Source organism: Natrix helvetica, assembly GCF_964273705.1.
Source record: "Natrix helvetica genome assembly, chromosome: 2".
NCBI lineage: Eukaryota > Metazoa > Chordata > Lepidosauria > Squamata > Natricidae > Natrix > Natrix helvetica.
The window spans coordinates 167,189,900-167,203,502 of NC_138552.1; the positions used below are offsets into that span (position 1 = coordinate 167,189,900).

Genomic DNA, 13,603 nt, shown 5'->3' on the forward strand with positions numbered 1-13,603 from the left:
TGCTGTTATTGATACTTCCTCATTTTCTTAAGTTACAACTCCAAAAAGAACCCAATCCTGGGCTTGAAAACTGAGCAGACTCATAAGTGCAGTCTTGTTCCATTAGTTGTACATGCTCTGTGCCACAATCAGAACAGCGTTTACTACTGAATATCAATCCAATTGGTTTTAATAGGACTTGTTTCCAAGTTATGTCTTTTAGCTGTGATAATACACTTACACGAAAGTAAATTCAGCTGAAGTAAATGACCTTGAAAGAAGCAACTGTGCAATTCTTAAAATTTCTCCCTAGAAGCAGAGTGCTCCTATGTGATAACTGGGACAAATAATGCCCTGGAAATTATAAGCTATCTAAAATGAAAAAGAAAAGTATTTGAATAAATGTAAAAATGCAAGTCAAGTAGGATTCATTCCACACTTTGCTATTTCTTTCTTTTTATTTTCTCTTAACTTATCAGTTCGTTATTTGAAAGTGCTCTATACTGTGATAAATTCCATTTAATATGTACTAACTTTTATGTTCCCCTATATCCATTTAATATTCCTACCCTCCATTTATGGTCTTTTTAAACTTGTTTTTAGATATGTTTTCAATATTTTAGCTTTTTAAAAATTAGACTTTAATATACTTTTATGCTTTTTAATTTTTTTGTATCTCACTCTCCTTATACTGGTCTATGATGGTAATAAAGATTTGATATGTTAACATCACTTTATTCTATTCATCTCTCCTCCTCCATACAGTATTTTGAGTCATTTACAGTTCTTCTGGCTGTATGTAAAAAAATAAAGTATGTAAATAAAAAAGAACCTCTTTAAAAAAAACCTTTAGTTTCTAGTGATTATTATAGTATAATATGCTGTGGAATATCACTTATGTATGGTGGCACAATGGTTAGAATGAAGTATTTCAGGCTAACTCTGCTCATTGCCAGCAGTTTGATCCTGACTGGCTCAAAGTTGACTCATCCTTCCATCCTTCCAAAGTCGGTAAAATGAGGAAGACCCAGATTGTTGGGCACAATATGCTGACATTGTAAACTGCCCAGAGAGTGTTGTAAAAGCAGTATGAAGCTGTAAGTCTAAGTGCTATTGCTATTACTATAACAGGATATACTATATTGAGTGGTTTAATAGAAGTCAATGGAAATGTTGTTATGAATTAACTCATTATAAGTTTTTGAGAATAGAAATTAAATGCGACTTACTTTATACCTATTCAAAATAGAAATCTAAAATATCAAAATACTAATTTAAGATCACCAAGAGCCCAAACCTGAAGATTGTTCATCAGGGAGTTGTTGAATATCTATCGGTATTAAATGATCGATAATGCGCTGAAGCACAATAAGAACTATGGATTAGCAAATCTTGCAGTTCAGATTTTTCCTCAAACTATTAAGACAGCAAAGACTTCCTAAGACTTGCTGATGTCAGTTCCTGAAAAAAGAAAAGGTGAAGTATTGGATATCCCTTATTCTTTCCTTGCCCGCTGAAGGTGTGAGATTATAAAATTTATCTTTAATTGAATAGTTGAATATACAATTGAAAATACCACCCCAAAAACATGTGTTAGAAAATGAGATTTTGCCATTGGTAAAAGTCACCATTTACTAGGGGGGGGGGGGAAAGTCCTGCAATTAAAATAAATATGACATCCTTGAGTGTCTACAATTCTTTGTAACATATGTCTTACTTCTGAACATTTTAGAGACAGACATCAGGGGATGCCGCATGGAAAAGCATTTTCCTTAGTTCAGCATAAAACAGTCAGCAAAGTCAAAGTCATGAATATAAAAAGAAAAGGCTGAGGTGTGCATCTCAAAGGACAGTGAAATTTCTAACCAAGTTTTATGCCTCAACTTGGTAAACCAAGCTCAGCCTTGGATTTTGTTCTTCTTACTGCTGTTAACCTTTTCCTACTGCTTCCTCCAAGCTTAGATGATTTGTTTTAGCAAACTTTTGTATTTTAGGAGTTTAAGATTGATTTAGATTGAGATCCTTACAAATTGCTTATGGTGGCTAAAGCACATTGAAATGACTCTAAGAACACATGGAGCTTCAGAGACAGATGCCAATTAACCTTGATTATTAAAATGGGATTTTGAATATGGTGGCAATTACTTGTGTAAAAGAATGGGAGAGATAACATGTGTGTACTATTATGAATAAAAGAGGAAGGTTCCTCTCCTGCTTAGTACCCTGGATGAGTCTGGGCAATGGTTTCATTTAATTAGCTAATATTGTATTAATTAAGGAAATGGCATGACAGGAAAAAAGGAAGCTATTGCGGAATAGCAGATGAGGCTTGCAGTAGCTACTTTTAGGATATGCTAATAGCTTTTTCGCTCACAGCAATTTTCCCTTTATTTTCACTGATGCAGAACCACTGGTAGAACAACTACTTACTTGAAGAAAGTGATTACTGCTAAAAATAAAGTATAACAAAACTGAAAGAAAGGATTGCCCTACCATATTGAGGTTCATGTTATCAGCATCTTACATGCTTCTTGCAATTATTTTAATCTCCGTGTTTAAGCATTTAGATTTAATCATTTATTTTGAATTCACAAAGATGATCATACATCCCAACTTTCTTACAACCTATATACAACTGACACTCCCATGTCTGAATGTAACCTTCAGTTGGATGGTGTCTCATAGGGCAACAATTTTTGAATCAAAGTACCTCAATTGTGCTAACCTATGGAATATGTCCAAAATTTGGGATCTATGACTCCTGTGGGATTGAAATTTGGCAAAGTTGTGGCCCATTTAGTGCCAACAGACTGCCACATATGAATGTCCTTTCTAAAGCACCCTGGCAGCTTTCTACTAGGAAAGTCAAGGGGTAATTCAGAAGTCACTCCTGCTCCCACTGCTTTTTTGCCTGCCCGTGCTCATTCTTAACCTATCTGTTTAGGCAAGGAAGTACAGTTTATCTCAAATGATGAACCAATGGATGGGAGGTTACCTAGTAGCTTGTTAAAAGGATTTCATATCTGCTTAGTAATTATCATAAATCATATTAAAAGTCTGAGACATAAGAAAATTGGTTTATATATGGCATCAAAACAGTATCAAAAATCAAACTTAGTGCTTATTATGGCATAGATACAAAGAGTCAAATGCATATTCACACAGGAGTAATTCTCACTGAAGATAATAGGACTACATCTAAGCAACTATTTGCAATTGGTGTTATTAGCCTTAGTTAACTATAATTGGTTACATGCATATAAAGATACATTTTACTTCCTTTCAGGGTAAGTCACCTTACCCGAACTGCAGTAGTAAAAGAAGTTTAAAAAAAACAATAAAAGAAAGAAATTAAAGGCACAATAGCAACAACAATAGCATTTAGATTTAATGTACATACAGCTTCACAGTGCTTTATAGCCCTCTTTAAGCAGTTTACAGAGTCAGCATATGACAGTGATGGCTAACCTTATTTGGATCACGTGCCAAACGCAGAAGGAGTGCAGGGGGATCGTGTGCGGGCCTGCCCACATCCATAATGCTATATGCATGACCCCAGCGTGCATGTGTACACTACCCCACCTCACATGTGTGTGTGCTACCCCCGCACACATGCACATATGACCTGCGCTACCCCCTGTTTTTGGTGTGCTTTTTTCACCCTCCCCAGCCTCCAGAGGCTTTCTAGGAACCTGGGGAGGGTGAAAACAGCCTCCGCAGCCCCCACAGAGGTCCAATGGAGGCTTCAGGAGCTTCCCTGAAGACTCCGGGGGCAAGAAATGGCCGTACGAGCAACCCAGAAGTTTGGGAACTGTGATTTCCAGTTTGTCCGTAGGGCTGTTTTTCACCCTCCGGAGCGGGAAAAAAGGCCCTATGAACAAACCAGAAGTCACTTCCAGGTTGCCTGTATGGCTGTTTTTCGCCCTCCGGAGGGCAAAAAATATCCCTATGGAAAAAAACGGAAGTCACCGTTCCTGAACTTCCAGGTTGTTTGTGCGGCTGTTTTTCACCCTCTGGAGCCTTTAGGAGGCTTCCCTGAAACCTCTGGAGGGCGAAAAATGGCCCAATGCGCAAACCGGAAGTCTGTTCCCAAACTTCCGGTTTGCACGTTGGGTGGGTTTGGAGGAAGAAAAAATGGTCAAAAAAGAAGGCCGAAGTCAGCTGACCAGCACGCACATGTGCGCTGGAACTGACGGGGCAATTCTCAAGTTTACTAACCCATTTTATTGATCTAGATTTTCTCCAGTTATATGATTACCAGCAATTTGTTTACTCCGTTTTCCATTAAACTCATCCACCTTGACATTTGATGCATTTATATATATAGAGACCCACATTCCTTGTTGAATGTTACAATCACTGAAAATCATTCAACTTCTCAGCCAAAAACATGGAATCAACCATCAAAAAATATGTACAGTCACATTCCAATAAACATACTACAATCAGCATTCCTTATGTATTTATCATAAATATGTTTTAAAAAACCAAGGGAACTTCATACATAGCCATTTTATTCCCTGCTCCATGTTGTGCCATTGGCTAAGCATTTCATTTGTCCACACATATTTATACACATGTATTCCAAGATATACCACTCTTATTGCATGCAGCAACCAACCTCCTCCACATTCATTCAAAACATTGTATAATCCAAGCCTATTCTCTCTATGATACACTTTCTCTGAATCAATATATGTACAACATTTTTCTCACCTCAGTTCATTTCATTCTGCAATGACTAATTTGAGTCAGGCTGTACAAATTTAAAATTGACAATATCAAAGGAAGTATGTCCTGGGTTTCTGCTACATGGCATTCTTCATATAAGTAATAGATGAGATGTAGATGAAAATTGTATAGGTGTGGATTTTAATGCAAATCCCACTTGAGTTTGCAAGAAGGTCTTTAATTCAAAATCAAAATATTGATTTTCTAAGTGGGTCATGTGCTGATCCAAAATAAATATCCAAGTAATACCATCTCCATTTTCTTTCTTTCATTGCATCCCTTTTTTTAGTATTGTTTAAAGAGGAAGAGAAAGTGTATTAGAGAGAGAAAAACAGAAAGAGAAGACACCACATTCACAAATGATCTTTATCAGTTCACATTGGGACAGCAACATGCTCTACTTGGGCTGCTTTGGAAGGCTATTACAAAACCTGTGTATTATAAAATGTAGCAGCTTATGTGTGAATTCTATGAATTGTTTCAGCGGAGTAACACTTCTTTTGATGTTACTGTCCTGTTCACTTGTAGATTCCTACTGTTCAGAATATCAATTATCATCTAAAAAGTATCTTGTGGGAGCCCTGATTTCCTTTGGAGCTATATGTTCTACAGCTTGTAGAACCTATTGTTTGTGAATGCATGCTGAGTATTCCCAATCCAGTTTCCATGAAACTAAAAGGGCAGGGACCAGAAAACACTCTTTTCACTTGATAGCAAGTGGGTTTTCCAAAGTAATGATGGTTTCCTTCCTGCTAGCATTCTAGATAGAAAGTGAAAACAATCCTTTCACTGGGCTTTTGGGTAATTTATGGTGGAGCTGAGGGCTCTGCTGCTATATTCTACTGGTTCTGCATTGGAATTCTCAGTGGGTTCAAAATCTGCATGGTTTGTGAAAAATCCACAAATCTGTAGATTTTGATCCCTTGCCCTGAAGATGCAGCACTGATTCTGTCTGCTTATTGTATATTCTTTAAAAATTTGATTATTGCTTCTGTGTTTTGGAGTTTTATGGTTCTATTTTTATTTGTAAACCACCCAGAGTCTTAAGATTGAAACAGTATAGAAGTTTGCAAGATAAAAATAAAAGGAAAAAAGTATAGCAGATACAGCTCCTTACTTTAAATGGCAAGCTGCAACTGTCAAAACTCTCTCTCCTACATGCGAAATTTAAAACCTGACCATCCTGGATGAAAAAAAGAAAAAGAAATAAATGGACTATTAATATAGACAACGAGCGAAAAGGAATGTTGTTTCAAAATCATTGCTTTAGTCACTGCTTATAATTAAAATAACTTATTTAAAAATATGCCGTACTGTAATATTTTGATACATTGTAATATTTTTTGCAATATATAGATTCTTAACAAAATGGCACCGTACTGTATTGTTTTCATTTCCCTGAACTATTGAAAGCTATTGGCATTCCTAAAATACCACCAATGAATCACTCCTCAAGTTAATTTATTAGGATTATTCATGACTGTGCTACTATTTACATTTGGAATTACTCAGGGGGTTTGGGAAGATATTGACTTATACTGCACACTGAATGTTGTTGAAAAGTTAATGCTCTCAGGACTTTCAGTTGCAACTCATACCCTATTTATGGTTCACAGTAGTATTGACTGCCTACACAAATATAACTGTATAATCTGTCATATTCTAAGTTTAAATAATTTGCTTGTAAGACTGAACTTAATGAATGGAATGCCAACAATTTTATATACCACTTCTTGTTCTCTCTGGGTGAGACAGGTGAATTCAAGTGTGCTTTGATTTGCCTCCTGCTTCAAGGAAGATGGTAACCTGGCCAATGTGGTTAGACCCTAAATGGGGAGGAGGCCTCTGGGCAATATTATTAGAAGAGAATGGAGCCTACAGGTCTCTTATCCTCACCAATGTAGATTTCAGATCTACTGCGATATTATTGTTGTAAGCTGCTCTTGTATATATTTAAATAAAGTGAATACAATTACCTGCACTACAGAGAGAAAACTTTCAGTTCACAGAAATGCAACCATAAATAATGAACTTGAACATTTAAAACAATCCATGCAAATAGTCCGTGCAATTTTTAATTGTGAGTATTTTGTATTTCTTAAAAAGCATTTCCAGACTCCTAGTTTGTCTTTTCTGTTTAACCCCCATGCTTGATTGGAAATCCCTTGCTGCTAGGAACTTCCCATTTTAAATTCAGCACAGATTTAGTCACCATTACATGAGAAGGCTGGAGCTGAGCTCTAATAATTAACACATGGTTACTGTTTTAAGTAGTATTGCAGTAATAGTAGAACATTTTTGGTCTATGTCATTTATGTTGGAAAACTACCAGTTTAGTTATTCCAATTTTGTTCTCAGCACCCTCTCAGACAGTTTCTGTGCCAAGTTCAGAGCAAGCACACATGTCATTCAGTATAGCTTGCAAACGCATTAGTTTGTGGATTTATTCAACATCAAATGTTACAAACTGACAAAATTGAATGCAAGGCAGGCAAAAGCAGGAGCAAAGGATATGAACAGACCAGTGGTGGAATTCAAAAAGTTTTACTATAGGCTCTCTGGGCATGGCTTTGTGGGCATGGTGTGGCTTTGTGGGTGTGGCAGGGGAAGGATATTGCAAAGTCCCCATTTCTTCCCCACTCTTGGGAGAAGGTTACTGCAAAATTCCCATTCCCTCCCCACCCCACTAACCTGCTTTCCAGCTCCGTTCTCCCGTTCAGGGCAACAAAAGATCAGCTGGGAGACTGGGATGCAGCAGGGGTGGGCCCAGCCTATTTGCTGGTTCTCCAAACTACCATATTTTTGGAATATAATATGCACTTTTTTACCTCAAAAAAGAGGCTGAAAATCTGGGTGCATCATATACACTGAATTCAGCATATTTTGCCTCCCAAAACCCTGCCCCCTTTACCAAAATGGCCGTGCATAGCCTAAGAGGCTTCCAGAATGCTTCTAGGAGCTGGGGAGAGCAGAAATGAGCAAAAAATGGGCCCCTTTTTATTCTGGTGCGTCTTATACTCTGAAAAATATAGTACTCAAAATTTCCACTATCGGTTCTCCAGAACCTGTCAGAACCGGCTGAATACCATCTCTGGAACAGGTATGAATTTAATTATATCTCTGTCATTATCAAAAAGGGCAGAACTTTACAAAGCCATTAAAAACTGTTTGGTGAGTAATGAACATGAATAGTTGCAAAGGGAATGACTTTTGGTTATTGCATCCTTAACCCTTCTGCGTACATAGCAGCAATAGAATAGAAATGGCAAAAAGGACACTAGCTAACTTTTTTTCCCTACAACATCGCTCTGTACATGTTTCTGTAAACCATTTGATGTAAAACTGCTATATTTATTTAGCAATTCTTTCATTTTTCAAATACTGTACATATATAGCAGTGATGGGTTACGGATCCTGTTGTAACAGGTACGATGCAACGGGGCCGAGAGTCGTCCACATGAACACATGCAGCATGTACGTACACACACACGCAGCATGCACATGTGTACTTACCGCTTGTGATGCTCCGCGACGCCTCCGCGATGCTCCAGCTGCTCAGTGGAGTGTCGCTCAAGCGTCATACGCTCCGTCCGCATACGTGGAAGCTCCAAACAGCTCAAATACCAGTAAGGAGCGTGGGCTGTGGGCCCTCCGGAGCACTGTACCGGAATGGTACCTGGTGCTCCCGGCAGGCACCGGTATGCCCATACCAGGGCGTACCAGTCGTAACCCACTACTGATATACAGTATAGGTTTGACAATGACAAGCAGTGACATTCTGGCTCTTGCTTTAAATTGACATGAGCCCCCACATGTAATAACATCTCAGTGTTTAAAAAGTATTATCATAGAGAAAAAACTCTTGGGAAATTAATAGGTTAGGGAAAGTCAGGTGGGAATCTGACAGGGTGGCAGCCAATGTGTGGCAGGTAAAATTAAAAAATAAAGGGTTTTTTTTTCAATCATGGTCTCTTATGGATCCCCAGATGAGAAAGGCTGGGATAGAGAAATTAGGTTTAGTGATGAACAGTGACATGAAGCTTAGCAGGGAAATTGAAAGTAAAAGTTTGTATATATTTGTGCATATTTGAACAAATCAGACTGTGTAATGGTATTTGCTTCTCTTAAATAAATGTAGACTAAAATCTAAGCCCTTAAAAAATTAGGACAGTTGTCCAGGTGCCATTGCCAAAGTTTCGAGCACATGGTTGTTAATAATATTGGACCATGGGCAATGACATTTTTATTATAGTCTGATTTTACAATTTCAAAATTGTATATTATATTGAACGTAATTATTAAATTAAGTTTGAATATTCTAAGTGTTGATTATATTGGAATTATGTTTACATCAATCCCTATAATAATAATAAAACTGTGTTTCGTGCCATTGCTTAACGCTGCTCAACAAACAGTACAGTGGTACTTCAATACTAATTATTAATCAGTTCTGGGAGGTGCAATGAGTACCAAACAAATATTTCCCATAAGTAATAATGTAGTCATTCACAAGCCAGCTGACACCCACAAGTTCTAACTTGCGCATTGAATACCAAACAAATGATGAGTACTGAAACAAAATGTACTGTGTCAAAATGTGTTGAGTATCAAATTCAATGAGTTTCAAAGCAGTTGAATACCAAAATACCACTGTAATATTAATTCAGCATTATGACAAACTTTATACTCTTCTTGATAAATAATAGTTAGTCCTGGCCTTGATAATATAATTATAAGATTTATTCCTCTTACATAAATGTAGAATGAATCATTTTTAAAATATATATTTTATTCTATTTTAATAAAAGCATAATAAAGTAACTTGAATATTACTTTAAATGTTGATTACAATCCATTCCAAATTCAGTAGGTTTTAATTCTTGTGTTTTCAACATAGAAATTATATTATTCACTGCATTTACCTCAAAATCTAAATTTTGTTTCTAAATGATTTATATTTAAAATGGGGGGAATCAATTATTATCCTAGGATAATAGATTAGGGTTTTCCCTCTAATTTTCCAAGGATGACACTTTCATTCAAAGTTGTCTTCTTTTCAGATAAATACAGTCATTTCTATCCACTGAAGTTATTTGTACAACTGTGATTCAACCCTTAATTATTTGGGATTAGAAAGCATTCTGCATGCTTCCTTTAATTAGAGATAATTGAATCACACTACATTATTATTGCTGTTGGTTTCTGTGTGCTTAGGCAATTTAAAATTATGCAGAAAAAGATTTTTGTAAATTTATAAAAAATAGCAATCAGAAACACAGCCAACAGGAGCCGAAGATCTCAAAATGTTTGTTGAATATTGTGACCTTAGGAGGTACACAATTTAGAGTTTGGTTGGTAGAAGAAACAAGGTAGGCAAAGCATCCAGGGCAAGGCTTCTGGAATTTTTCCTAATCCCTTTGCCAGTGTGTAAGAATCATCTTACTTTTCTTTTCTTTTTTTTTCAAACAAAATTTTTATTGGTTTTACAAAAAATTTCAGGAAAAGGGATAGTGGATAGAATTACAAATTTTGACAGCTACATTATGTAGGAAATGGCACTCCCCCCAATTCTCATAACTTTCACTTATTAATACATTAAGTTGTTACTACTTAGCAATATTTTGACAGCATATTTTAACCTTTTATCTTCAAATGATTTCAATCTATCTTATATCAAACAGAAAAAGTTCTCTGTATTAGCAATTGCATTGTTTTTCTAATTCACTTTTGTGATCTAAGTTTTCTCCGTGTTGCCTCTTCTCCCCCCACCAGCAAGGCTCCAGCACCTCCCGTGTCCTATATGTCCCGTGTGGTATCATCAGCTTTATCCAGGAGGACTTTATTTTTTTCCATGAAGGCCTCAGCCTCCATAGTTGTATTAATTCTAACTCTAGTGTCCTCCCAGAATATCAGCATACCTTCTGGCATGAGCCATCTAAACCAAATCCCTTTCTGGTATAATTTCTTCGCTAAGAGCTAATATTTTTTTGGGGTTGGATGCTATCTCCACCCTATGAGAAGTAGCATATCAGGTAAGACCAATGCCCCTTCTCCATCTGGGTGGAGATAGCATCCAGGCATGGGACATACCAAAGCTGACATGCTTTGGCTGAGGCAAAGGCTGCTTTGGCCAAGGCAAAGCTGTCCAGTCTGTAGTGCTTGATGAAATGGGAGGGAGAAGACCACGCATCTGCTCGACATACTTCTTCCAAAGATGCCTGCATTGCCCATGCTGCCGTTGTGGCTGCGCTTCTGGTGGAGTGTGCAGTAATGCGCCCTGGTTGTGAAATGCCCTGCAGGTCATAAGCTTTGGTGATGCACAACCTCAGCCAGTGACTGATTGTGGAACTTGTTACTTTGCTGTCCAAGGATGAAGGCTAGAAGAACAGGAAAAGGGCCTATGACTTCCTGAAGGAAGAAGTCCTTTTTATATATATTTTGAGAGCCCTCCTGACATCTAAGGTGTGCCACTTCTTCTCGAGATGATGAGAAAGTTTGGCAGGATCAGTTCCTGGGCCCTGTGGAACCATGTGCACACCTTGGGGACAAAGGAGGGGTCCAGCCATAACACTACCCTGTCTTGGTGAAAAATACAGAGGTCCTCTCTCGCGGAGAGGACCTGCAGCTCCGAGATCCTCCTGGCCAATTTAATTGACACGAGGAATGCCACCTTGAGGGTAAAGAAACACAAGGTGGCCTCCTGTAACAGCTCAAAGGGGGGGGGGGTCTGGTAAGTGAGTTCAAAACCCTGAACAGGTCCCAGGTCGGGTACCTGTGCACCACCGGAAGCCTCAAGTTGACTGTTCCCTTTAAGAAACGGTACACTGTAGGATGCTGTGTTAATGATTGCTGGGGCCTGAGGACAGTGCTGCAACTTGCCCCTTGATAGTGTTGGGAGCTAGCCCCTTGCCTAGTCCCTCCTCAAGAAAGTCCAGGATTTGAGCCACTGTCATCTGAGTGGGGAAAATATCTTTCTTACCACACCAGCTACAAAAGGTCTTCAAAGTAGAGTTATATGTGTGTTCTGTGGAGGGCCTCCTGGAGGCCTAATTAGTCTGAATGACCCTGAAGGAGAAATTGTCCTCCCTCAGAGCTCTCCACTCAAGCGCCAGGTGGTCAACTGGAGCTACTGTGGCTCTGGGTAAACCAGCACCCCCTGGCTGAATGAGATCTTGTCATGAGGGATTTTCCAGGAATGAGCCACCAACAGAGCCACCAGGTCAGCGAACCACAGTCACCGTGGCCAGAGGGAAGTAAGGAGCAGAATCTCCACCTTTTTGCTAGTACTTTCTGTATCACCCTCGGGAAAAAGGGAAGAGGAGGGAAGGCATAAAGCAGTCCTGGGGGCCAAGGAGATTGCAGAGCATCAACACTCTCCTCTCCTGAGACCAGAAATCTGGTGTAAAACCTAGACAGATGTGCATTGGCCAGGGTTGATGAAGATGTCCATGACTGGGAGGCACCACTCCAAGTGGTCCACTGAAGCTCTGCTGAGCCAGTCCGTCTGCATGTCGGTCACCCCAGAGATGTACTCTGCCACAATGGATAAAAGGTGTCTTTCCGCCCAGAGGCCCAGTCATTTGGTTTCCTGCATGAGGGACCTGGAACGAGTCCCCCCCCCCGGTGGTTGATGTGGGCTTTGGCAGCCATGTTGTCCATTAGTATCAGAATGTGTTTGCCAGAGACCATCCCTTGAAACTGGCATAGGGGCAGATAAATCACCTGCAGTTCCAGCCAGTTAATACTTCGGTCCTGTACCAGCTGGGAACACTGCCCCTGGGCCATCTGCATCTGAAAGTGCCCCCCCCAACCAAATAGGCTGGCATCCATGGTGACTGTCAATCTCTCCGGTTCCCTGAAAAGACTGCCTCTGGAGATGGCTGGGGATATCCACCAATGGAGAGATCGAATTAGGAGGGAATTTTTATGCGCCTGACCAAGCTGGCTACTGAGTCAAAAAGCTGAGAAGCCCTAGCAACAGAGGAGTGACTTAACAGCTTTGACAGACTCAGTCTAATCAGCTTGCAGAGTGGTCAACCCTTTCCTGGATCCTATCACCACCGAGATGGAGAAGAATAGAAATTTAGGACTTAAGAGAACCTGAAATTCATGAGAAAAAATAAAATCTGCACACAGAAATGTGTGCGTTATAGGAAAATTACCACAATCCTATGCATTTTAGTAAAAAGCAACATCCACCTGAAGTTCATTGTGGAAAAATTGCGCAGAAAGATACACATATACATATACGTTTGTTTGTTTGTTTATTATTTATTTTATTTATTTATTTATTCATTCATTCATTCATTCATTCATTCATTCATTCATTCATTCATTTATTTATTTATATTGAAGAAAGCACATATAAATGTATGCCGCCCAGAGTCCTTTGTTGAGCTGGGCAGCTACAGAAATAAAATAAATAAATAAATGTAGATATTTGCATGTACATTTTCTTTTGTGGTTGGAAATTAATTAAATCATTTAGCAAGCCAAAACAAACTGGAGAGCCATCTCTTCAGATAAAACAAAATTTTCACTTGCAGGCACTTAGAGAAGGCAACAGTTCCAATAAATCTGCAAGCAGTTTTCTTCTGTATCATTGACATTTGCAAGCAACTTTTATTTGTGTTTGGATCCTACACCTTCCTTTCTTCCTCCCTCCCTCCCAACACAAATGACTAGACAAAATTTGGATTGTATTTCAATCTTCATGTTCAAAGTTCTGAAATACCTTTCTCTTTATATCTTGCTGTTGCTGGTTTCTAATCTAGCCCTACCTAAGATTTCCAATTTAACTACCAAAATCTCTTCATTTTTTAAAATTCTCTTAAGAGAATTTTAGCTTTTCTTTCTTCTACCCTTTAGCTACTGACTTCTGTTTAAGAACAAA

General features: G+C 38.6%; 1 protein-coding gene across 1 annotated transcript in view; it reads left to right on the plus strand.

Annotated features, from left to right (window-relative positions):
* Nucleotides 1-13,603, plus strand: part of COL19A1 (collagen type XIX alpha 1 chain) — a gene marked incomplete at its 3' end in the record, with an annotated part of 189,016 nt that overhangs the window by 10,333 nt on the left and 165,080 nt on the right. The gene's annotated exons all lie outside the window — the stretch shown is intronic.